The sequence below is a fragment of the Hypanus sabinus genome, chromosome X2, assembly GCF_030144855.1.
Source record: "Hypanus sabinus isolate sHypSab1 chromosome X2, sHypSab1.hap1, whole genome shotgun sequence".
Lineage (NCBI taxonomy): Eukaryota > Metazoa > Chordata > Chondrichthyes > Myliobatiformes > Dasyatidae > Hypanus > Hypanus sabinus.
In genome coordinates this window covers 7,666,074-7,691,989 of record NC_082739.1, presented here as the reverse complement: position 1 = coordinate 7,691,989, position 25,916 = coordinate 7,666,074, and the positions used below count along the sequence as shown (strand labels likewise).

At 41.8% G+C, this 25,916-nt stretch overlaps 1 protein-coding gene and 1 long non-coding RNA gene across 2 annotated transcripts in view; one reads left to right on the top strand and one right to left on the bottom strand.

Moving 5' to 3' along the window:
- The window catches only part of fxyd6 (FXYD domain containing ion transport regulator 6), a 71,313-nt gene extending 55,297 nt beyond the window's left edge, over positions 1-16,016 (bottom strand). The window contains exon 1 of the mRNA XM_059956746.1: positions 15,817-16,016. The gene's annotated coding sequence lies outside the window, so the exon portion shown is untranslated. The remainder of the gene's footprint in view (positions 1-15,816) is intronic.
- A 4,187-nt stretch (positions 16,017-20,203) lies between these two features.
- On the top strand, positions 20,204-25,793 carry LOC132385284 (uncharacterized). The gene is made up of 3 exons (XR_009509135.1): positions 20,204-20,239; positions 20,922-20,977; positions 24,999-25,793. It is a non-coding gene; the product is annotated as an uncharacterized LOC132385284 (long non-coding RNA).
- Positions 25,794-25,916: the final 123 nt, after the last annotated feature.

The following is a 25,916-nucleotide window of genomic DNA, read 5'->3' as shown; positions in this document are numbered from 1 at the left end:
TATTTCATTAGAAGTTTAAGGGTATTAGGTACAGTATGTCATCAAAGACTCCAGCAAATTCCTACAGATGTACTGTGGAGAGAATTCTATCTGGTTGTATCACTGTCTAGTATGGAGGGGCCAATGCAGAGGATCAGTAAAAGCTGCCGAAGGTTGTAAACTCAGCCAACTTCATCATGGGCTCTGGAGTCCACACCATTGAGCACATCTTCAAAAAGGCGATGCATCCAAAAGTTGGCATGGACCCTCATCACCCAGGACATGCTCTCTTCTCATTACTACTATCAGGGAGGAGGTACAGGAGCCTGAAGGCGCACACTCAATATTTTAAGAACAGCTTCTTCCTCCTCCACCATCACATTTTTAATGGCCCATGAACCCATGAACACCACCTCATAATTTTTGCTCTCTTTTTGAACTACTTATTTATTTTTAAAATATATATATCTTATTATATATGTATTGCACTGTACTGCTGTCACAAAACAACAAACCTAATTCGATTGTGATTCCTGTTTGAAAGTGCTTATTACAGGTCCTATGACACTACTTGAAGAAGACAGTGGATCTCTACTGTCTTCTGGACTCTGTTTCCCTTCTTAAGAATCAGAGGTAAATTGCTTCTTCTCCAGTTTTCAGCTGGCTAATGAAGCTAATTTGGTACTTGGAGAGTCTGTCATAGGTGGGGTAGGAGGTACTTGATCAGAAGGGCTTGTAAGAACCTTTGGAGATGCTATGTTATTTCCAACATGTGCTCCCAATGAATAGCATCAAGGAGTTCCATGCCAGTATTGTGTACAGTTTTGGTCTCCAGGGTTAAGGAAGGACATCCTGGCTGTAGAGGAAGTGCAGCGTAGATTCACAAGGTTAATTCCTGGGATGTCTGGACTGTCTTACGCAGAGAGGTTAGAGAGACTGGGCTTGTACATGCTGGAATTAAGGAGATTGAGAGGGGACCTGATTGAAACATTTAAGATTATTAAGGGATTGGACAAGATAGAGGCAGGAAATATGTTCCAGATGCTGGGAGAGTCCAGTACCAGAGGGCATGGTTTGAGAATAAGGGGTAGGTCATTTAGGACAGAGTTAAGGAAAAACTTCTTCTCCCAGAGAGTTGTGGGGGTTGGAATGCACAGCCTCAGAAGGCAGTGGAGGCCAATTCTCTGGATGCTTTCAAGAAGGAGCTAGATAGGTATCTTATGGATAGGGGAATCAAGGGATATGGGGACAAGGCAGGAACCGGGTATTGATAGTAGATGATCAGCCATGATCTCAAAATGGCAGTGCAGGCTTGAAAGGCCGAATGGTCTACTTCTGTACCTATTGTCTATTGTCTTCCCAAATGTACCCCCTACATTTTAAGCGGTCAAGGGTGATTCATGTGTCAACAAGGATATTGCACTTCTTGCAAGATACTGAGAACACTGAAAATATTTTCCATCTCTTTGCATCTGGTATTATTTTGCCCAGATGGATCTGGACAAGAGTGTCTCTTTAAGGAGTCCAATGTTGGGGATCAAAATAACTAAATAGAGTTCATGATCCAGGGAATATGGTCCTGGGAAAGGACATTGGCTTGAAACCTGCTGGTGGATTCAGAGGATTTTCTGGAGCTGGAAGGAATATATCTCTCCCATCTCATCTGAAACCTGTGCTCTTACGTTCTACATCCCTCTAGTCTCTTAAAAAGGTTTTCACTATCCATCCTATTTAAGCCTCTCATAATTCTGTAAAACTCTAGAAGGTAAACCCTCAAGAGATGTCAACTCTATAAGGTCAAATTCCAATGAAAATAAACTAAGACAATTCAATCTGGTTCTAAGTATAGCCCTCAATTCTAGTGTTGGATTGTGCTGTGGAATTGTTACTTTGAGCTTGAGTTTCTTATGCTTGCTTGTGTTTGTATATAATCACATATATATTTGTTACAATTGCCACTGTATTTTTCTAGAAACATCTTGTGGTGGATGTTACATGACTTAAATCTGTCATGGGTTAATGTTATCAATGGAATTTATTGTTATCAGTAGTCGGGTATAAGAAGGCTGAACCACCTTTGTTCACTCTCCTGATGCTTCTTCTCCTTTTGTCTTCTTTGCTCTTGTAACACTTAATAAAATGATTGTATGCAACAGTTTAATGCCTCATTCTTCTTCCAAAGAATCCTTGGATCGCAAACGCATCAGGACCCAACACGGGCAACGTCCTGGTGAATCTCATTTGCATTCCCTCTGTTACTACTGTATTCTTCCTGTTGTGCGGTAACCAGAACTGTACACTGGGCTAATCAGTGTTTTGTACAGCTGCATCATGATGTGCACACTAACTGTTGTTGGAGAGAAAGGGGAGAATGGTTAGGGTCCTTGGTTTTCAAATGTTGAACAGATAGCTTCCGTAAGTGATAGCCTGGAGCTCAGCCTCATATAAAGTGCATCTGAAAACACTATCTGTGGATTGTAGCTTGATCACTGAACTGTTGGTGACCTTGCTTGTAGAGTGGAGGCAATGTAAGCTGAACAGCTTCCTATCTGTCCTGGAGCTGTGCACCACTCAGTGGGGAGGATTCCTGGAGGTGAGGTACAGTACTGTCGTGAGAAAGGTTGAGTGAAATGCTCAGGTGATAGTACAGCCCTGGTGAACATCAGTCTGCCCCAAGATTGGGTATACTGTGGACCTGTTGATTAATGTCACAATGAGTATGCCAGTTATGAGGTAGATGCAAGATGCAGATGGACTTCTATCTTCAGAATTTCAGGACTTCCTCATATCTGATGGAAGCAAAGAACCTTGAGTGATCAAAATTGGCAATGTTTGATGCACCATGATCCAGGCTATGTTATCTTCTTACTACTACCATTGGACAGGAGGTACAGGAGCCTTAGGTCCCACACAACCAGATTCAGCAACAGTTACTACCCATCAATCTTCAGGCTTCAGTGTGGATAATTTCACTCACCTCAATGCTGAACTAATTCCATAAACTATGAACTCATTTTCAAGGACTCTACGACATATGTTCTCATATTATTTATTTACTTTGTAATTATTATTTGCAAAATTTGTCTTTTTTTGTACATTTGTTGTTTGTCAGCCTTTATTTATAGTTTTTCATAACTTCTGTTGTATTTCTTTATGCAGTATTTGGCAACATATACATTCTTGGAAAACAAATTTACTTTAAACTTTGAGCATTTGATTTCTCTAGGATTTCTCTTGTACACAGTCCAAATCTAACCCAGATGGATGGATTTCTTAATTTTGATTCAGAGGGAGCCTTTCGATTGCTTACTTAAGTCATTGGAGGTGGAACCTCCCATGGCAGTTAATAGAGAGACCACTTTATGATCACCACAGTGAGGTATAAGAAGTCCCCTGGCAAGTCCATCTCTTTCCAGTCCCTATGTATGACATTTAATACCATCATTCCCCCAATCTTCATTGAGAAGTTACAGAACCTGGGCCTCTGTACCTCCCTCTGCAATTGGATCCTTGACTTCCTAACTGGAAGACCACAATCTGTGCAGATTGGTGATAACAGATCCTCCTCGCTGACAATCAACACTGGTGCCCCTCAGGGGTGTGTACTTAGCCCACTGCTTTACTCTCTATATACCCATGACTGTGTGGCCAGGCATAGCTCAAATACCATCTATAAATATGTTGACGATACAACCATTGTTGGTAAAATCTCAGATGGTGACCAGAGGGCATACAGGTGTGAGATATGACAACTAGTGGAGTGGTGTCATAGCAACAACCTTGCACTCAACGTCAGTAAGACAAAAGAGCAGATTGTGGACTTCAGGAAGGGTAAGATGAAGGAATACATACCAATCCTCAGAGGGATCAGAAGTAGAGAGAGCGAGCAGTTTTAAGTTCCTGGGTGTCAAGATCTCTGAGGATCTAACCTGGTCCCAACATATCGATGTAGTTATAAAGAAGGCAAGACAGCGACTATACTTCATTAGGAGTACGAAGAGATTTGGTATGACAACAAATACACTCAAAAACATCTATAGATGTACCGTGGAGAACATTCTGACGGGCTGCATCACTGTCTGATATGGGGGCTACTGCGCAGGACAAAAAGAGTTTGCAGAGAGTTGTAAATTTAGTCAGCTCCATCTTGGGTACTAGCCTACAAAGTACCCAGGACATCTTCAAGGAGTGGTGTCTCAGAAAGGCAGCATCCATTACTAAGGACCTCCAGCACCCAGAGCATGCCCTTTTTTCACTGTTACCATCAGGTAGGAGGTACAGAAGCCTGAAGGCACACACTCAGTGATTCAGGAACAGCTTCTTCTCCTCTGCCGTCTGATTCCTAAATTGGATGTTGAACCCTTGAACAATACCTCACTTTTTTAATATATATTATTTCTGTTCTTTGCATGATTTTTAATCTATTCAGTATACATATACTGTAGTTGATTTATTTATTATTAATATTATTTTTTCTTCTAGATTATGTATTGCATTGAACTGCTGCTGCTAAGTTAATAAATTTCACGACACATGCCAGTGACAATAAACCTGATTCTGATTAAGAACTTGCGTTCCAGGTACCTCTTTGACAAGTTTGAGAACTTGAGCAGAGATATCATATGCTTCCAAAACCTTGTTGCTTTTTGTTGGCATATAGTCTTTTTAACTTCTTGTTTGTCAACCAGCAACATTAAAAATGATTATCTCATTCATTATAAAACAACTGTTTGCAGAAGCTTGCTCTTTACAAACCATCTCACAGAACAGACAGAAATTGATGTGCTCAAATGTACAAGTGTGTTAAATAATAACTGCTCTCTGAATGTGTATCTTTGGCTCTAAGCAAACTTGAATCCTTGTAGTTGCTTTAGAAATTTGTTTCTGTGAGATTTTACTCCAATTGAGATTCAACAACATAAAGGCAACATTATTAAGAGGCAAAATTACCTTAACATTGTAAGAAAAATGGAAATGGCCCAGTTAATGTGGAATTGTTTAAAAGCACTAGGAACACAGTGGTTGTCAGACAAACTAAAGACCGAAGTTCATTCCATTCATCAATGCAGTAGGTGTCTGATACAATAATAAAGGAATTATTGTCTAATGTTTGCAATCTGTCTCTATAATTGAGTCCACAACAGAAGGTAAAGAAACCCATAATGGTGAACAGATTTGGAAACTGAAAGCCAGAAGTCTCATGTTCTTTCCATCTATTCCACACTTACCAAGTTAAGCCTCATTAACTCTTATTCTAAAATGTTCTGCCTGAAATAAGTAAAGATTCACAGTTCAAAGTTAACTTATTATCAAAGTACACATATGTCACCATATACAACCCTGAGATTCTTGCAGGCATTCACAGTAAATCCAAGGAACACAATGGCATTGGTTCAAGGGCATTGGTGTTTTCATACCAGGCCGTGATGTCAGCAATATACTCTCCACCAGACAGGGGGCTAAGCACACAGCCTTGAGATGCAGCTGTGCTGAGGGAGATAATGGAGTAAGTGTTGTTGCCAATTCAAACTGACTGGGATCTGCAAGTGAGGAAATCGAGGATCCAATTGCAGAAGGAGGTACTGAGGCCAAGGTCTTGGAGCTGATTGATGAGACTGAGCTGTAGGCAATGAAGAACACCTTCACTGTTCTGATGCTCCAGGATTTAGTGAAAAGCCAGTGAAATGGCATCTGCTGTTGACCTGTTGCTCTGGTAGGCACATTGGAGTGGATCCAAGTCACTTCTCAGGCAGGACTTGATATGTTTCATCACCAACCTCTCAAAGCACTTCATCACAGTGGATGTAAGTGCTACTGAACGATAGTCACTGTGGCAGGTTACCACATTCTTCTTAGGCACTGGTGTAATTGTAGCCTGCTTGAAGCAGGTGGATACCTCAGACTGCCGAAGCAAGAGGTTGAAGATATCAGTAAACATTCCAGGCAGTCTATCAGCACAAATCTTCAGTACTCGGCCTGATCTGAAGGATGGTCTCACATTGGCCTCAGAGACTGAAATCCCAAGGTCACAGGGGGCTGCAGGAGTCATGAAGATTCCTGCATGTTCTGACAGTTAAAATGAGCATAAATTTGCATTTACATAATTTGACTTAATTCCACTTCGCATTTGATTCACAATACTAAATACTGTAGTCACACTGTCTCCTGCTTATTGGATATCATCGCAATAATAAACAGTGCGAGCAGGAGGATAGGCAGGTGACAGAGAAGGGATGTGCTCACACCGATATTTGAGATGTGTCAATTTTAATGCGAGGAGTATCATGAATAAAGCGGATGAGCTCAGAACATGGATCAGTACTTGGAGCTATGATGTTGTGGCCATTACAGAGACTTGGATGGCTCAGGAGAAGGAATGGTTACTTCAAGTGCCAGGCTTTAGATATTTCAGAAAGGACAGGGAGGGAGGCAAAAGAGGTGGGGGTGTGGCGCCGTTGATCAGAGGTGGTGTCACGGCTGCAGAAACAGAGGTAGTCATGGAGGGATTGTCTACGGAGTCTCTGTGGGTGGAGGTTAGGAACAGGAAGGGGTCAGTAACTCTACTGGGTGTTTTTTATAGACCACCCAATAGTAACAGGAGCAGATAGGGAGACAGATCCTGGAAAGGTGTAATAATAACAGGGTTGTCGTGGTGGGGATTTTAATTTCCCAATTGTTGATCGGCATCTCCCTAGAGCAAGAGATTTAGATGGGGTGGAATTTGTTAGAAGTGTTCAGGAAGGTTTCCTGACACAATATGCAGATAAGCTTACAAGAGGAGAGGCTGTACTTGATTTGGTATTGGGAAATGAACCTGGTCAGGTGTCAGGTCTCTCAGTGAGAGAGCATTTTAGAGATAGTGATCACAATTCTATCTCCTTTACCACAGCATTGGAGAGGGATAGGAACAGACAGGTTAGGAAAGTGTTTAATTGGAGTAAGGGGAAATATGAAATTATCAGGCTGGAACTTGGGAACATAAATAAGGAATCAGATGTTCTCAGGGAAATGTACGGCAGAAATGTGGCAAATGTTCAGGGGATATTTGCGTGGAATCCTGCAAAGGTACGTTCCAATGAGACAGGGAAAGGATGGTAGGGTACAGGAACCGTGGTGTACAAAGGCTGTTGTAAACCTAGTCAAGAAGAAGAGGTTATGAAAGGTACAAAAAGTAGGTAATGATCGAGATCTGTAAGATTATAAGGCCAGCAGGAAGGAGCTCAAGAAAGAAATTAGTACAGTCAGAAGGGGCCATGAGAGGGCCTTGGTGGACAGGGTTAAGGAAAACCCCAAGGCATTCTACAAGTATGTGAGGAGCAAGAGGATAAGACCTGAGAGAATAGGATCAATCAAGTGTGACAGTGGCAAAGTGTGTGTGGAACTGGAGGAGATAGCTGAGGTACTTAATACTTTGCTTCAGTATTCACTACGGAAAAGGATCTTGGTGATTGTAGGGATGATTTGCAGTGGATTGAAAAGCTTGAGTGTATAGACATTCAGAAAGAGGATGTGCTGGAGCTTTTGGAAAGCATCAAGTTGGATAAGTCTCCAAACCAGACGAGATATACCACAGGCTACTGTGGGAGGCAAGGGAAGAGATTGCTGAGCCTCTGGCAATGATCTTTGCATCATCAATGGGGACAGGGGAGCTTCCGGAGGATTGGAGGGTTGTAGATGCTGTTCCCTTTTTCAAGAAAAGGAGTGGAGGTAGCCCAGAAAATTATAGACCAGTGAGTCTTACATCAGTGGTTGGTAAGGTGATGGAAAATATCCTGAAAGGCAGGATTTATGAACATTTGGAGAGGCATAATATGATTAGGAATAGTCAGCATGGCTTTGTCAAGGGCAGGTCGTGCCTTACAAGCCTGATTGAATTTTTTGAGGATGTGACTAAACACTTTGATGAAGGTGGAGCAGTAGATGTAGTGTATATGGATTTCAGCAAGGCATTTGATAAAGTACCTATGCAAGGCTTATTGAGAAAGTAAGGAGGCATGGGATCCAAGGGGACCTTGCTTTGTGGATGCAGAACTGGCTTGCCCACAGAAGGCAAAGAGTGGTTGCAGACGGGTCATATGCTGCATGGAGGCCAGTGACCAGTGGTGTGCTTCAGGGATCTGTTCTGGGACCCCTACTCTTCGTGATTTTTATAAATGACCTGGTTGAAGAAGTGGAGGGATGGGTTAGTAAATTTGCCGATGACACAAAGGTTGGATAGTGGGGAGGGCTGTCAGAGGTTACAGTGGGACATTGGTAGGATGCAAAACTGGGCTGAGAAGTGGCAGATGGAGTTCAACCCAGATAAGTGTGAGGTGGTTCATTTTGGTAGGTCAAATATGATGACAGAATATAGTATTAATGGTAAGACTCTTGGCAGTGTGAAGGATCAGAGGGATCTTGGGGTCCAAGTCCACAAGCACTCAAAGCTGCTGCGCAGGTTGACTCTGTGGTTAAGAAAGCATACAGTGTACTGGCCTTCATCAATCGTGGGATGGAGTTTAGGAGCCGAGAGGTAACGTTGCAGCAATATAGGACCCTGGTCAGACCCCACTTGGAGTACTGTGCTCAGTTTTGGTCATCTCACTACAGGAAGGATGTGGAAACCATAGAAAGGGTGCAGAGGAGATTTACAAGAATGTTGCCTGGATTGGGGAGCATGCCTTATGAGAATAGGTTGAGTGAACTCGGCCTTTTCTCCTTGGAGCGACGGGGGATGAAAGGTGACCTGATAGAGGTGTATAAGATGATGAGAGGCATTGAACGTGTGGATAGTCAGAGGCTTTTTCCCAGGGCTAACACGAGAGGGCATAGTTTTAAGGTGTTTGGATGTAGGTACAGAGGAGATGTCAGGGGTAAGTTTTTTTTAAAAACGCAGAGAGTGGTGAGTGCGTGGAATGGGCTGCCGGTGACGGTGGTGGAGGCGGATAAGATAGGGCTTTTTAAAGAGACTCCTAGACAGGTATATGGAGCTCAGAACCTGTCTCTGAATGTGAAAAAAAGAGATGGTTGTTGACTTCAGGAGGGCACGGAGCGACCACTCCCACTGAACATCGACGGCTCCTCGGTAGAGATCGTTAAAAGCACCAAATTTCTTGGTGTTCACCTGGCGGAGAATCTCACCTGGTCCCTCAACACCAGCTCCCTAGCAAAGAAAGCCCAGCAGCGTCTCTACTTTCTGTGAAGGCTGAGGAAAGTCCATCTCCCACCCCCCTTCCTCATCACATTCTACAGGGGTTGTATTGAGAGCATCCTGAGCAGCTGCATCACTGCCTGTTTCGGAAATTGCACCATCTCGGATCGCAAGACCCTGCAGCGGATAGTGAGGTCAGCTGAGAAGCTCATCAGGGTCTCTCTTCCCACCATTATGGACACTTACACTACATGCTGCATCCACAAAGCAAACAGCATTATGAAGGACCCTATGCACCCCTCATACAATCTCTTCTCCCTCCTGCCGTCTGGGAAAAGGCTTCGAAGCATTTGGGCTCTCACGACCAGACTATGTAACAGTTTCTTCCCCCAAGCTATCAGACTCCTCAATACCCAGAGCCTGGACTGACACCTTACTGCCCTATTGTCCTGTTTATTATTTATTGTAATGCCTGCACTGTTTTGTGCACTTTATGCAGTCCTGGTTAGGTCTGTAGTCTAGTGTAGTTGTTTTTTTTCTCTGTGTTGTCTTTTACGTAGTTCAGTCTAGTTTTTGTATTGTGTCATGGAACATCATGGTCCTGAAAAACGTTGTCTCATTTTTACTATGTACTGTACATAGCAGTTATGGTCAAAATGACAATAAAAGTGACTTGACTTGAAATAGAGGGCTATGGTTAACCCTAGGTAATTTCTCAGGTAAGGACATGTTCGGTACAGTTTTGTAGGCTGAAGGACCTGTATTGTGTTGTAGATTTTCTATGTTTCTGTGTTTATAATCCCAATATCTCTTCAGTTGATCTGGTTGGAGCCACTGTTTGCTTCTGACATTTTCCCTATAGCCTCAGTTTGGTCAGACAGGAGAGGAGTGAAGTGGATAATTTCACTCACTCCAACATAGAGATCCCAACTGATTCCAGAACCTGCTTTCAAGAACCCTACAACTCATGTTCTTGATGTTTCTCACTGTTGCCATCAGGTGGGAGATAAAGGCCTGGGGGCACACACTCATTGATTCAGGAACAGCTTCTTCCCCTCTGCCATCCGATTCCTAAATGGACATTGAACCCTTGGACACTACCTCAGTTTTTTATAACATACAGTATTTCTGGTTTTGCATATTTTAGAAAATCTATTCAATATACATAATTGATTTACATGTTTTATCTTATTTATTATTTTTCTCTCTCTGCTAGATTACGTATTGCATTAAACTGCTGCTGCTAAATTATCAAATTTCATGTCACAAGCCGGTGATAATAAACCTGATTCTGATTCTGATATTATTACTGATTTATCTATTATTATTTTGTTTTCTTGTATTTGCCCAATTTGTTGTCTTTTGCTCATTAGTTGTTTGTCCATCTTTGTTTGTGTGTAGCTCTTTTCATTGGTTCTATTGTATTAATTGTGACTGCTTGTAGAAAACTGAATTTTCAGGCTGTATATGGTGACATATTCTGTATGTACTTTGATAATAGGCTTCCTTTGAACTTTGAATGTAGTTGCATGATGTAGATCCAAAGCCATTCAGTTCTCCCACTGGTGTGGAGGAGTCCCGAGTGTAACCCTCAGGCAAGCTGGTGATTGGTTCTACAAAATATTGTTTGATTTAATGGGCATTTGGTTATGGTACCTCAAACCGACCATGACAGCTGGATGATGACACTGTTTTATTTCAGACGATGCCATTATAGATTCAGTCTGCAGCAAAGGTCTTGAAGTAAATAGAACCATCAAACTAACAGAATACAAATGGTGTCTCACACCCAGACACTGGCAGTTGCATACTTGATCTATCAGTCTTCGTTGCAACAAATGTAAATTAGAAAAAAATCTGATAGCATTGAACATCCTGGATAAACAGACCACCTGTGCAGAGGAGTCCAGCATGAAATATTAACAACTGTTCCCTTTCAGGTTTTGGCTGGCCATCTGTGGATTTGCAGGTTTTGATAAACAGAAAAGAGAAAGGAATGAATGTACAGACAACATAAAGTCAACACTCAAATTCATCTGAACACTAAACCATTGATAAGGATCTATGCATAGGAGTAAATTGTCTGATCATCATAAATTCACAATTTTTTTTTGCGCTGGAGAGAATTCTTGATTTTGTACAGAGATCTTTGGATTTAGAAATCAAGCCACAACCTGTTATGGCAAGCTGGTGCCTAAAGGACCATTAGGAACTGGAGTGTATCTGGAAAAGAAAATTCTGCTTCAACCAATACATGCATTTTAGAGAAAAAAATGTCCTTGGGGGTTTCTACGAGTGCCACCAAACAAAATGTGATACTGAGCTGCAAAAGAAGGTTTTATGATCAAATGTTTTGAGAGAGATAGGTTTAAGCATGTTAAGGTGGGTGTGAGGTGCAGGGATTTCTGGGAGGAAGCTCTAGAGGTCAGGTCTAAGGCTGCTGACATCACAGCCAGCAACAAAGCAGCAACAAGGTCCAAAATAGAACATAGAACACTACAGCACAGTACAGGCCCTTCAGCCCAAGATGTTGTGCTGATATTTTAACCGATTCCAAGATCAATCCAACCCTTCCCTCCCACATAGCCCCCCATCTTCCTATCATCCATGCACTGATCTAAGAGTTTCTTAAATGCCCCTGATGCATCTACGTCTACCACCATCCCTACCATCCTATGCTCCCACCACTTTCTGACATACCCCCTATACTTTCCTCCAATCACTTTGAAATTATGTACTCTCACGTTAACAATGACATGTAAGAAGTATTTAAAAAATATATATAATCTGGTCTTTTAAACGTCTCTGACAACAATTTATTCTTGAAATGAGATTTTTTGCTGGTAATTGCTCATATTTGGTGCTAGCGTTTTAGATCGGCAGTAATTAATAGATCACTTTGCAAAAAAAAATTAACTTTTAAATATTACAGCTTTAACCGTCAGTAGTTTAATCAACCAGCTCCTGCCTATGTTAAACCCACTATTTCTCATGGGTGGCTATTGATAGGGTTCTTTAATCAGCATCCACTTCCAGCCATGCCTGTGAGCGATTGGAGTTTCATCTAAGCATTGATTTGAAGAATACACCTCACAGTGCTCTGAACACATCATCAGTGATGTACCCTGGGGTCATTGGGTGATTCGGGTCTTTCAACATCAGACATTCTCACCCAGACGATTTAGCCGTGGTTGATGACTTGCGTTCAGGTAGCGTGCTGCAGATACCCCCGGACTTGGCCTCAACATCACTGAGCCACTCTGCTGCCTCAGTGATGTTGCCGATGGCTCTCTGCCTCCTTGTACCAGTGACACCCAATATGCTGAGGGAAGAGACTGTTCAGCGAAGCACCAGTAGCCCACTTCAGTGGGCTTTCACTTTACCTTCCATCCCTGCCTCCGACAGTCACTCGTACCTGACAAGCCTCCTCTCGTGGCTCTCCTCCAGACACCCCTCCCACGGCACTGTCAGCTCCAGCAGTGCCTCTGACCAGGAGGATGTCTGGTCTCAAGGTGGTCTTGACAATGTATTGTGGGAACTTCAACTGTTTCTCCAGGTCAGTCATGAGTAATATGAGCAGCTACCCAAACCCATAGAAATATTTCAGATCTACTTGAGTGGAGAACAGGCCAAGCTCCATGAACCAGTCTTCCTGGAATTTTGGTGTCTCCATCGTAATTCCCACCCAAAACTGTTCACTCATCACCCATTCGCTGACTGTCCTCCAATTTCATTAAGGTTTTAAAATTCTCTGGTTCAAAGCCTTATGGGCATTGCTCTTTCCTAACTTCATAGCTTTCTCCAGTCCTTTAACAAACTGGGTTCCTCCAGTTCAGGATCCCTTGCTCCAGTCCAGGACCCACCACTGGCTGTAATGACTTCAGTTCCAGAATTCCCTTCCTGAGTATCTCTGCCCTCTGTTCTTCCAGATGCTCAATTGCAATGGACTGCTTTTGAAAGTAATTTCTTTTAGCTTAGTGAAGCGGATGAGTGAACCCTCCTTCCTCATTCGGAGTACTCCTTGGATTTGAAGGTTAAGGCAAGTTGGAACGGTGCTGCATTGCAATGAAATTTGGAGATTCTTCCCTGTAGGCCTCTGTACTTGATGTTTTATCTGAATCTTATTGCAGGGAAGATGCAGAACCAGTGGTTAGCATAATGCTTTAGAGCACCAGTGACTGGTTCAATTCCATCGCTGTCTGTATGGAGTTTGTACATTCTTCCCCTGACCGCATGGGTTTCCTCCAAGTGATCTGATTTTCTCCCACATTCCAAAGACATAAGGTTTGCTAGGTTACTGGGTGTAATTGGGTGATTAGGGCTCATTGAGCTGGATGGCCTGTTACCACACTGTATCTCGAAAAAAAAAATACAGACAGGAACGAGAATGGGAGGAACGAGATTAAGAAAACATGGAATAATGGCCCAATATACAATCCAACAATGAATATGTCTTTATGTCCTCTCATCTGTGGAATCACGTGTGGTAATGGAGACACAAAGAAATTGGGACATATATACCAACATTCAGAGCATCTATGGTAAATGATTCTCTGGTACTATTTAGAGAACTGCCAGTGCAGTGTTTGGAAATGTTTTGACTTAGCTGGTAACAGAAACCCAGAGAGCCCAGAACTTGATCCTGGTAAAAATAGAATGTTATGTAGCACGCCTGATTATTTTGAAGTAAAGTATGGCAAAGGGAGAGATCACTTTCCACTCAACATCATAGGATAATTTTGAACCAGATAAGGACCTGCAATACAACTTTGTCCATATTATGCTAGTTATATCTAAGTCCATTGTTCAACCTCAACCAAGCTTCTTCACAACACATTCTAGCTGCTAATGTCACATTTGCGCAGAGTTCACAGCATCAGTGCTAAACATAGCCCTCACAATTTGCACTTAAACCTCTTCTGTAGCACACACAAAATGCTGAATGAACTCAGTAGGTCAGGTTGCAAGTGCTGATGAAGGGTCTCAGCCAAAAATGTCACCTCTTTCCATAGATCTTGCCTGAATTCCATATTTTCGTTTCTTGTGTGTGTTACTCTGGATTACCGGCATTTGCAGAATCTCTTGTGTTTATGTTAAACCTCTTCTGCTTGGTTTGTCAGGCATTCATCTTAATGCATAATTTTTGGCACAGCATAAAAGGGATTTCATCATCAGTGTGGGATGGAGAAGGGGCTCACAGTGTGAATTGTGGAATTGATAAATGGGATTGTTGGGAGGATCTAAGATATAGACTGAGTTGGGTTGGGGGTGGGGCAGGAGGGGGTTAGAGTGAGAGGGGTAGATAAAAGCCTAAGGAAGAGGGAGAGAGATGGGCATGGAAATGGCTGGTTGTGGTTGAAGGGGCAGGAGAGCAATGGCCTGGTGGAAGGTTGTGGTGTGATGATGGGGATGTGCTGAAGGATGTGGTGCTGGGTATGTGGGGAAGTGGGAGGCGTTGAGTTAGTGGGGAAATAAGCGAGAGTGGCGTTTTATCGATTGGAAAGTCAGCGGAGAACAGGCGTGGCCTCTGCCGTCCGTGACAAAGTAAAAAAAAACTGTTGCTTGTTGGAATAACATTTAAACGGATTTTAATATTGATCCGTTGCTGATAACTTTTCGTTTATTTCTACCGCGCCCGTTCCATTTTAATTTGATTGTTACTGCAATTTGCAACTCCGGGAGAGAAAAACGTGCAAATGCCCGGGAATATATCCTACAGAACGGCCGACTCGAAGGAATGCTCAAGGCAAAGTAAAGATACCTGTTATTCCTAGTCCCGATTAAACCCGGTAATAAAAATGCATCTTCCACCCCCAACACTGGGCGTGAACGCAACGTGACAAGTTTCGCCCTCGCCTGTCAAGGAACCGTGACCAGAGGGGAAAAATCCACTTCAATCCAGCTCCAAAGCAGCGCCCAACAGGAACTGGGTGGAATGAGAAGGATTCACACCAAGGAACAGGTTGTCAGGGGATGGGTGGGGGGCAATTACATGGCTTGGCAGTCTCTCCAAACACAAGGCTAGTTACACGTTTGTTTGTAAGTAAATGGCAGTTCCATTCTCAAAATGTATTTAACTCTCGGTCACGTTCACAGAGAGACGTTTCTAGACAGTGGTTTTCTTCCGAAATTGCTACAAATGAATACATATTGTAACCATAAAAATCATATTCAGTGTGTATTATTTTTCTCGCAAATATTTCATCGTGTCCAAGCCAAGACTCCCCTGTTGTTTACCGCCACGGAGGGTCAACACCCTTCACGAGAGGGAGTGGGGGCAAAGCTGAACGACCGGACATATCCACCTGTGGGGGGCGGGGTGAGCAGAAAGGGGCAACAAGGTGGAAGTTGGAAGCAGATTGTCACCCCCCCCCCCCCCCCCACCGAGATCGCTGAAGCATTTACAATCCGACTCACCCGGGAGCTCCCACAAATCAACCCATCAACCCACCCCACCCTGGGATCTATTCCCTGTATTTCCCATTAACAGTGGGATAAAAATCACAATCGACATATAAACGGGCGTCCACAGCCGCTCATTTAGAATCCAGGCTGAACATAAATACAGAAGATTCCTCGTCGCCGAAATCCATTCTGATACACACGTTCAACACGTTTCACAATTCGCTGAGATTAATCAAAGGAACTGATTCCCCTCTCCTTCCCTCTTCTCCCCCCCCCTTTTATTTTGGGGAAAACAGTCTTACCTCGCTGCACACTCCTCCCTATCAAAGCGAAACGAGGGAAACCCCCTTACGGACGAGCGGCGGGCAGACTGTGCGTGAGGAGGAGAGGGCACGGCTGATGGGGCGGAGAGAACGAGGGTCTCGCTCTGCCAGCCTCGAGGTTTTTCAGGGATTCGCTCCGTGTCCCGGCGGCAGAGTCACCATTCCACACGGGCTGTGTGAGAGAGACCGCGAGGAGGGAGGCAGGCAGCGACCCCCGGAGCTGTTGCACCTCGCTGGAGTTAGAGCAGCCGCGCACAAGCTGGGTATTCGTAATGAAGGACTGACAGATGGCACTTACCCTGCAGTCACATCACCCCCCCCCCCAAAAAAAAACTTGAAAGTTCCTTATTTCTTCTTGTACATTTTCACTTGTGCCTCTGTGTCCTTAAGTATAAAGGAACGGGAGTGATCAAATTGATATGGAGGACAGAATAACTGTGGTCATGTTAATTCATGGTCCTGGGCGATGAACTAGGTGTGAACTGAAACCCCATCATAATAGCTGGGGAAGGAAGGTAAATTCGGTCCAAATCTGGCTCGAAGGCTAGTCTTAGGACCCATCAAAAGGTACTGAATCCTATTCAATTCACCAATGTTCAGTTTGGTGAAGGAAACCAGGCATAAGGGTAGTGCTGACGGATTGCTATGATATCAGAGGGGATGTCAAGCCAAGACTCTGCTTTCTCTTGTAAAACATCCCAATTTGCAGAAGTTGCCCCGGGTGTCCTTATCAATTACTTTCAATATCGATTCCAATAAATTTTAAACGATTTTATATTATTGGGATGTCATTGAAACCTATTGAATATTGAAAGTCTTAGAGTTGATGCAGAGAGGATGTTTCCTGTAGTGGGGCAGTCTGGGACCAGAGGACACAGATAGAGTGGATGTGGAGAGGATGTTTCCTGTAGTGGGGAGTCTGGGACCAGAGGACACAGATAGAGTGGATGTGGAGAGGATGTTTCCTGTAGTGGGGAGTCTGGGACCAGAGGACACAGATAGAGTGGATGTGAAGAGGATGTTTCCTATAGTGGGAGAGTCTGGGACCAGAGGACACAGATAGAGTGGATGTGGAGAGGATGTTTCCTGTAGTGGGGAGTCTGGGACCAGAGGACACAGATAGAGTGGATGTGGAGAGGATGTTTCCTGTAGTGGGGGAGTCTAGGACCAGAGGACACAGATAGAGTGGATGTGGAGAGGATGTTTCCTATAGGGGGGGGAGTCTAGGACCAGAGGACACAGATAGAGTGGATGTGGAGAGGATGTTTCCTATAGTGGGGGAGTCTAGGACCACAGGACACAGATAGAGTGGATGTGGAGAGGATGTTTCCTATAGTGGGGGAGTCTGGGTCCAGAGGACACAGATAGAGTGGATGTGGAGAGGATGTTTCCTATAGTGGGAGAGTCTGGGACCAGAGGACACAGATAGAGTGGGTGTGGAGAGGATGTTTCCTACAGTGAGGGAGTCTAGGACCAGAGGACACAGATAGAGTGGATGTGGAGAGGATGTTTCCTGTAGTGGGGGAGTCTAGGACCAGAGGACACAGATAGAGTGGATGTGGAGAGGATGTTTCCTATAGTGGGAGAGTCTGGGACCAGAGGACACTACCTCAGAATAGAGGAATATCCATTTAGAATAGAGATGAGGAGGAATTTCTTTAGGGGGAGAGTGACGAATCTGTGGAATTCATTGTCACAGACATCTGTGGAGGTCAAGTCATTGAGTATATTTAAAACAGAGGTTGACAGGTTCTTGATTAGTAAGGGTGTCAAAGGTCATGGGGTGAAGGCAAGAGAATGAGATTGAGAGGGATAATAAATCAGCCATGATCAAATGGTAGAGCAGGCTTGATGGGCTGAATGGCCTAATCCTGATCCCATGACTTATGGAAGGTAGGGAAGTGGATGGATCCATATTATTTATAATATGATTGGACAGTAGAACAACACTGAAGCCTGAGCAACCCAGTCCTGATTATATCAAACAGGTCCAGTTTCAATGACTAGAAGCACCGGTGTATGAATATTATAAGCAGCCTGGTTAGCTCATGTCGATTACTGCTCAAAAGCCAATATGCATGTTTCCACCTTTCCAATATTTTAATTCATAACATGGAGCAAGCTAACCCCTTTAGTAAAACACTCTTCACTGCCATATCAATCCTATTTCTAATTTTTATGCTATAACTGAATTCAAGTTGACTTGAACTCTGGTTTTCTAGATTACTAATCTGCTTATTCATCAGTATAAATCAATACTTTTACCAAGCCTTTTAAATTTTTAGTTCAAAGACTTTTGTACTAGCTTTTGTACTGGCTTTTGTACTAGCTTCTGGTCTGGTTCCTAGGATGACCTGTTGCTGTCTTTGTTGATGTAATCAACATAGAAGCCATAAATTGAAAAAAAAACACTTTAAAACTGAGAAAATCACTAAACTGTTTTCCATTGTTGAATGAAGTGTTATTGAGTTTCCAATGATGTACTAAGTAATAATTACTGTTTATCAATCTCCGACCCTGAAAATGTCATCTACTGTACAGATTTTCTTTTCATCCAAATTTTCATTTCAATATGCTATGGATTTTAAAATAGACTAATCCCTCCTTCCTACACCATGTCCGTATCCCTCCATCTTACTTACATCCATGTGCCTATCCAAACATCTCTTAAAAGCCTCTGATGTATTTGTCTCTACCACCAGGCAGTGCATTCCAGGTATCTGCCACTATCTGAGTGAAAAAAACTTAACCCTCACAAACCCCTTGAACCTATCCCTCCTCACTCTCAATGTCGTCTGGTATTAGACATTTCAAGCCTGGGAAACATATACTCACTGTCCACTCTATCTATGCTTCTCATAATCTTATAAACCTCCACCAGATCTCCCCTCAGCCTCTGCCGTTCCAAAGAGAACAACCAACGTTGATCCAGCATCTCATGACAGCACATGCAGCATCCTGGTAAACCTCTTCTGCACCCTCTTTAAAGCCTCAACATCCTTTCTAGAGTGGGGCAACCAGAACTATATGCAATAATCCAGATGTGGCCTAACCAGAGTTTTATAAAGTTGCAAGATAACCTCTTGACTTTTGAACTCAATCCCTTGATTAATAAAAGCAAGCATTCCATATACCTTCTTAACCACCTTATCGACATATCTAGCCACTTTTAGGGAGTTACGAACTTGGATACCAAGATCTCTCTGCTCAGCAACACTGTTAAGGCACTTGCCCTTAATAATGTACTCTCTCCTTGCATTTGCCCAACTCCTCATCTATCTGGGTTAAACTTCATCTGCCATTTCTCTGCTCATATCATGCTGTATTCTTTGCCAGTCTTCTACATTATCCACAGCCCCACCAATCTTGGTATCATCCATGAACTTACCAACCCACCTCTCTATATTTTCATCCAGTTCATTTATATACATCACAAACAGCTGATGACCCAGCATAGATCCATGCGGAACACCACTAATTACAGACCTCCAGCTCAAATAATAGAAATTAAATTAAATTTTGTCTTGCTAAAATTTGATGGTGATATTTCAATTTCTTTCTATTCTGTCATTTATTTGGATTTTGTTCAAAAAGTTGGTTAGAAATTTGGACTTCCTGTTTGAACTTTATGCTTACAGGTTTGCTTCTGGTTGGCTGCTCAGTGGCTTTAAGGTATTTGGGTGTCATGGATCTCCTATAGCTGATAACTGCTTGCCAGCTATCAAAGTGAATGAACAGTCCACACCATTAGAACTGCTGAGGTTTTGTGTTGCCAGCAATGTTGTTTTATTAATAATAATCATTATAATGATATCAAAATTCCATAGATGGAGTCAGGTTCTGGTCCATAGAGACACACTTTATTCCCAAAATTAATTGGAAATATTTTTAAAAACCTGAACATTTAACTTATTCTGAAATTAAAAGCTGAAATTCTGGAATCACTCAGCAAGTCAGACAACACCTGTAGAAACAGAGACAGAGTTAATATTTCAGCTTAGAAAGAGAGAAAAATAAGTTAGCTGTAAGTTAGAAACACAAGAGATTCTGCAGATGCTAGAAATCCAAAGTCTGTCAGACCTGCTGGGACATAGGCCACTAACAGTGGCTCACTTAGCGTTCTCTGTCCTGGGTCAATAGAAGCCCTGTGGCTTCTGCTTTCATCACACAACTTCATATATCTTCTAGGTGAAGATCCTTCTTCTCCCAGGAACGATGTCTGTAGTGCTACTGTTGGCATTTCTGTAGCTCTCTCTTTCTTAAAGGATGGGATTGCCAGCTGGGCTTGGGATCATCCATGGAAATCCAGAGTAATGTACACAAAATTCTGGAAGAACTCAAGTCAGGCAGCATCTATGGAGAGGAATAAAGAGTCAACATTTGGGTCACGGCCCTTCATCAGGTAGGTGCTGAGCTGCTTGACCAGCTAAGTTCCTCCAGCATTTTGTGTGTATGTTGACTGTAAGTTGAAGAGTGGGCTCTCAGTTAGATGGGGCGGATGAACAGAACATAGAACATAGACTATTACAGCATAGTACAGGTCCTTCGGCCCATGAAGTTGTGCCAAACTTTTAACTTTTAACTTACCTTAATCTAACCCTTCCCTCTTACATAGTCCTTAATTTTTCTACCATCCATATCTAAGAGTTCCTTAAATACCCCTAGTGTATCTGCCTCTACCTCTGACATCTCTTTATACTTTCCTCCAATCACCTTAAAATTATGCCCCTTGAATTTGCCACTTCCACTCTAAAAGAACATAAAAACGTAAGATTTGAGATTTGTCTCTGGTCTTGGCACACTATTTTCTTATTTTAGCTGAGGAATCAGGGATTGAGCCAGGTCTGATGGATACATATTGAAGATACGAAATGGTTAACCGCTTTTGCACAGGGCAGATCTGTCATAATACACACTCTGTGACTGACAGAGTTGGCTGAACTGGCAGCTGATTTCCAAAGGCTGTTCGTGCCAATATTCTTGCAGTATTTAGTTCTGTGCAATATCCTGAGGCAAGTAATTTGATTAACCTATTCCTGTCAAAACAAGACATTCTTTCTAACATCGTCTTTAATTTTCTCCAGATATGTTCTTTTTCAAGCGGAGAATCAGAACTAGCCACCTCTGCTGTATCTTTAATGTAAGTTCCATTTTAATTTCTTCATTAATATAGTTTATCCCATTGGCATCTCTCCAGCATTTTGCAATATTTTGCATTCCTTTGTCTGTATTATTACTCTCTAACTGCTACCTTTAACCTCTTGACCACTATTATCCCCCCTGGTCAACCTTGGCCTAACTTTGGTCACAGTTTTTCTCTTGTTCTGTCAAGTTGCAGAATGGGCTGTGAGTAGAAGTTGTCCTCACCCACCCACCCACCAGCCTGTAGCCCTCCAGATAGGTTACAAGGACCTGCCTACCCACTCTGTCCCTCTCTGACCCTTCACCCCCTCTGGGATTCAGCTTTTTCCATCCTGGACCCCTGTAGTGCTCCTAGAGCAAAGTTGTTACCGGGACTGCCCAAGGAAGCTGTAGAGTTGATGTCATTAAATATATTTAAGACACAGTTATATTATGTTTGCATTGCAGGGTAATTAGGTTATGAGGAAAGGCAGGTAGATGCAGCTGAATCCACAGCCAGATCAACCGTGATCTTATTGAATGGCAGAGAAAGCTCAACGGGCCAGATTTTCCTTGGTGAGAAAATTAGTGCTTACCTTCTATATTCAGGGAGACCGGTCAATTGAAAATGGCAAAGTTAGGAATGAGAGTAGTTTTGCTGGCTGAGTTGACTAAAGGTTATAGAACCAAAGTGGATAAAGTGTTATCATATCAATCAGCCATATGCTAATTGAATGACAGAGAGGTTTTGATAGGCTGGGTGGCCTTTGCCCAGTTTAAAAACAGAACTGTGCTACAAATCCTGAGACTAGAAGCCTGGCCAGTGTCTGATATTCTTTTCAAGTTCAAGATAAGGGAACAAAAACTGGTCCATTTTAACTGGGATAGATTCCTGTTACATTTTACCATCTTCTCATTAGTTAACACAAATATCAGCAAATATGAATGAAAATATATCTCACTTTTAATTTTCTGAAGGAAATAACAATTCAATACAGATTCTCAAAAATTACAATAACCCAGTTTTCTTTTCACATTCAAGTTTGATTTCAAATATATTTTGCTTACAAGTTATTGGTGCTCAAGCAATTTTTTGCCAACACTAGACATCAATCAGTATTTTCTACAGTTCATAAGGAGTCCAAGATCACAATTCTATTGCTTAAGTCAACCAATTCTTACCCCTTTCTTTTAAGAAAGAAAGTTTGTTTCTTTACTTCATTAATCAGAGAGAATAGAAAAAATATATCCAACCAACCATATATAATTAATGTACAATCTTCACAATTGTGGGTAATTTAATACCTTTGAAGACAGGAGGAATGGATTGTGGACTTTTGTGGAATTGCATTTCAAGACAGGTGATTCACTAGAGAAGTTAGGATTTCCGTTATGAAAAGGAAAGTGTAAGTGTGGGGGAAGGGTTATGTAGCTCTTGCAAAACATAATAGATGCGAGTTCAATGACATTTAAATCTAAGATTGGCAAATTTAGGTTGGCTAAATGTTAGTTAAGATTAGTTTGTTAAGGGTTAGGGTACAATGACTAATAATCTCTCTCAAAGGCAGAATAAGCTCAAAAGACTGAATATCATTTTCATGTTCCTATGTGCTCAATAAACCTTGTCCATGTTAGTTCTTTCACATGAAGATAAGTTGATATATGTTAAAATCTTTTAAACATTAGCAGTTTGTGTGATGTGAGAGATATACGTTAGCTTGCAACAAGATGTCTTCTCATTGGGAGTGAATTAGGGCTGAATGCATCTCACAAGGAAGGTATTTACAATCTTCTGAATCACAGAATGTTAGGGAAGTCAGATGAAAGTGCTTGAAGATTAGGAGTTTGGATTGAAGTGGTTTTGAAACCAAATTATGAACCAATAGACTTTAGATCCCTTGTAATCTATACTGAAAAAACATAATGTTATTTTTAAGTTCCTCCTCTCTCCAGTTCCCTCCTTCCTACTTGTTATCATCTTCACTGAAGAACTTAAAAGTCTGCCTTGGAAATGCATTATAGGTAATATCACAGGAGTTTCACAATCATGTCAATGGGAATAATAGCCCTTTATTGTAAGGCTGGTATTTGGTTTTAATCATTCTCTGTCTCTAATCTAATTTGGATCTAACCCTAATACTAAGCATTAGAGTTGCATTCCTAAAGTATTCACGATGTTCTGTGAACATGGGATATGAAGGAGTGTCAAAGCATTACAAACATCTCCAATAGACAAACATTAAGAGAATTGTTCTCAAGCAAACAAAAGAAGCATCAAATTCACGAGACTGATGATCATTACTGACATTGCAGACATTGCATTATTTTTAACATTGATTGAAATATATACATCTGGCTTTCTGCCACATTCAAGGCAGGAAACAGTTAGACAATTATCCTCTCAATAAAATAAATATACACAGGAATTAATATCTAGATTGAAAATATAAGATTCTTGATTTAATCATTCTATTAATCGCTTTGGGCATCATCTTAAATCAACTGTTCTCTTAAAATGGGCAGAATACTTTGCAGAAGAACAGAGGCATTTCTGATCCTTAGCAAAGCTCTTGACTAGCCTGGAATAAGCTTGGTTATAAACATTGGTAGGCATCAGTTGGGAACAAATATCCAGTGACCTTGCTAAGCTTCTATCCTTAAGGCCACTATATATCTGCCAGACTTTGCTGTCTTTATCTAAATACTCATGATCCCATTCACCCCTCTGCCCTCTGCTCTAGTGCAGAACATCTCCATTTTAAAGCTCTAATACTGTTTCTCAAGTATCTCCAAGGGCCATTCCCTACCTGTGTAACCTCTCCCATCCATAGCACTCAGTGCTCCAGTAACTCTGGCCCATTAACAGCAGCTGTGCTTGCTGTTCCCTGGAACCCATGGTCCTCTCCTTTATGCCATCCTTTCTCTTGCATGCTCTTCTTTCAGAAATGCTCCCTCTTTTACCCAATGGCTGCATCCTGAAATTTCCTTATATGTTGTGGTGTTATATTTTATTTTATAATTACCCAATAAAGTATCATGGGGCATTTTACAACATCAACGTGATATATAAGTGCAAATACTTGTTGTTTTTGTCAGGTTTTACCCTTACTTGAGTGCAATATAACATAGACCAGTACAGTCCCTTTGGCCCACAATGTTGTGCTGACACTTTAACCTATTCTAAAATCTATCTAACCCTTCCCCGCCACATAGCCCTCAATTTTTCTTTCATTCATGTGCTCATGTTCATTCAAGGGTCTCCTCTTAAATGTCCCTAATAGTATCTACCTCTACCATCATCCCTGGTAGTGCATTCCATGAATCCACCACCCTCTGTGTAAAAAAAACCTACTTCTGACATCTCCCCTATACTTCACTCCAAACACTTTAAAGTTCTGCCCCCTCACACTTGTAAAGAAGAAAAACAAAGCTAGAATTGCCTTTGGAGGAGGAAGCTGAAGATTACAATAATGATAGCTCATACACCAAAGGAATAAGAGCAGGGCTTTGTCTCACAGAGTGAATTATTTAGTTACAAAGCATGGAGACAAGCCCTCAGGCCCACAGAGTCTGCACCAACCATCAAGCACTTATTCTTAAACTAGACTGATCACATTTTTTCCTCTCCACTTTTCCATTAACTCCCTTAATGCTATCACTCATGCACACTGTAGGAGCAATTTACATTGGCCAATTAACCCACCAACCTTTGGCATGTGGTTGGAAGCAGGAACTCCTAGGGGTAAGAACATGCAAACTCCACATAGACAGAATGAATATCAGGATTGAATGCAATTTACAGAAGTGGTGAGGCACCAGTTGTATTGCTGTCTTTAAAATAAGATAAATATGATCAAGATTCAAAATTAAACTTGGCACGTACCATTCAGCAAGGTTCTGTTATCGAGTGTAGAATTAAAGAAATGGGAAGTCCTTTACTTACGATCAGTAGCTTCATTGAAAACCAACATTAAAAAGTTCTAAAGTCCCCAAATTTAGTCATATATTTGTTGGTAATGTTTTGTATTTTTCTTTAACAGGTTGGTAAATCAAGATCCATCAGAAGACACAAGTGTGCTTCAATGCTCAGGGAAAATATCAGGGCAGAAAGTGATTGGAAACTCAGCCATAATGTTAGATGATGAAATGCCTCGAGTGGCTTTGTGGCCTTCCCCCACGCCCATTTCTTATGTCCTAGTATTCAATTGATAAAAATGTCCTGAAGGAAAGTAGACCTCCCTTCTGCCCCGCTCACTGATAATTGAACTGAATCGTGTGGTATCCTGGTCAAACCTCCTATGCGTTCCAAGACAAAGCACCCTCAGCCCCAGAGCCAATCTATTCCAAATCTTAGACCACAGGCTTCAATCAACTGTAATTTTCTGCACTTTGTCCTGTATTGGCATGATAACATTTGAAATGCAGAATCCATTTGATTTAAACTGAGTTTCTGCAACATTTTGAGTAAATTTAGAACAAAATGTGCTGGAAGCAGGCTCTGTGCACCCAATCCACCCAACTACCCCACTCTCTCCCAGTATTTCTGCTGGTTGCACTCACTTGCAGATCCTTTATGAACCCCTAAAAATGAAACTAGTTCTTCAAGTCAACAGGATGTTAATAAGCATTTAAATGGTTTATGAAAGTGATATTTTTTCTAAATTCCTAAGAAGCTGACTGTATTTCAGTAGAACCAATAAATTGCTCTGTATATTTCTTAAAACATATTAATAGACATTAAAATTAAATTACTATTATTAAAAATACTAACAAAATACTAACACTTTCAATTTATATCGAGAAAAAGTATGACCTAAAACAAATTTCTTTAAAAATATGAGTCTTGGTCAATTGCTCTGGTCCATGACAAATTTTGCATTTAATTTTGAATGGAACTTGAAGAAAAAGCACTTCCAAAGAAAGTTGCAATTTTAGTTGCAATTTCTGTCTGGATTGCT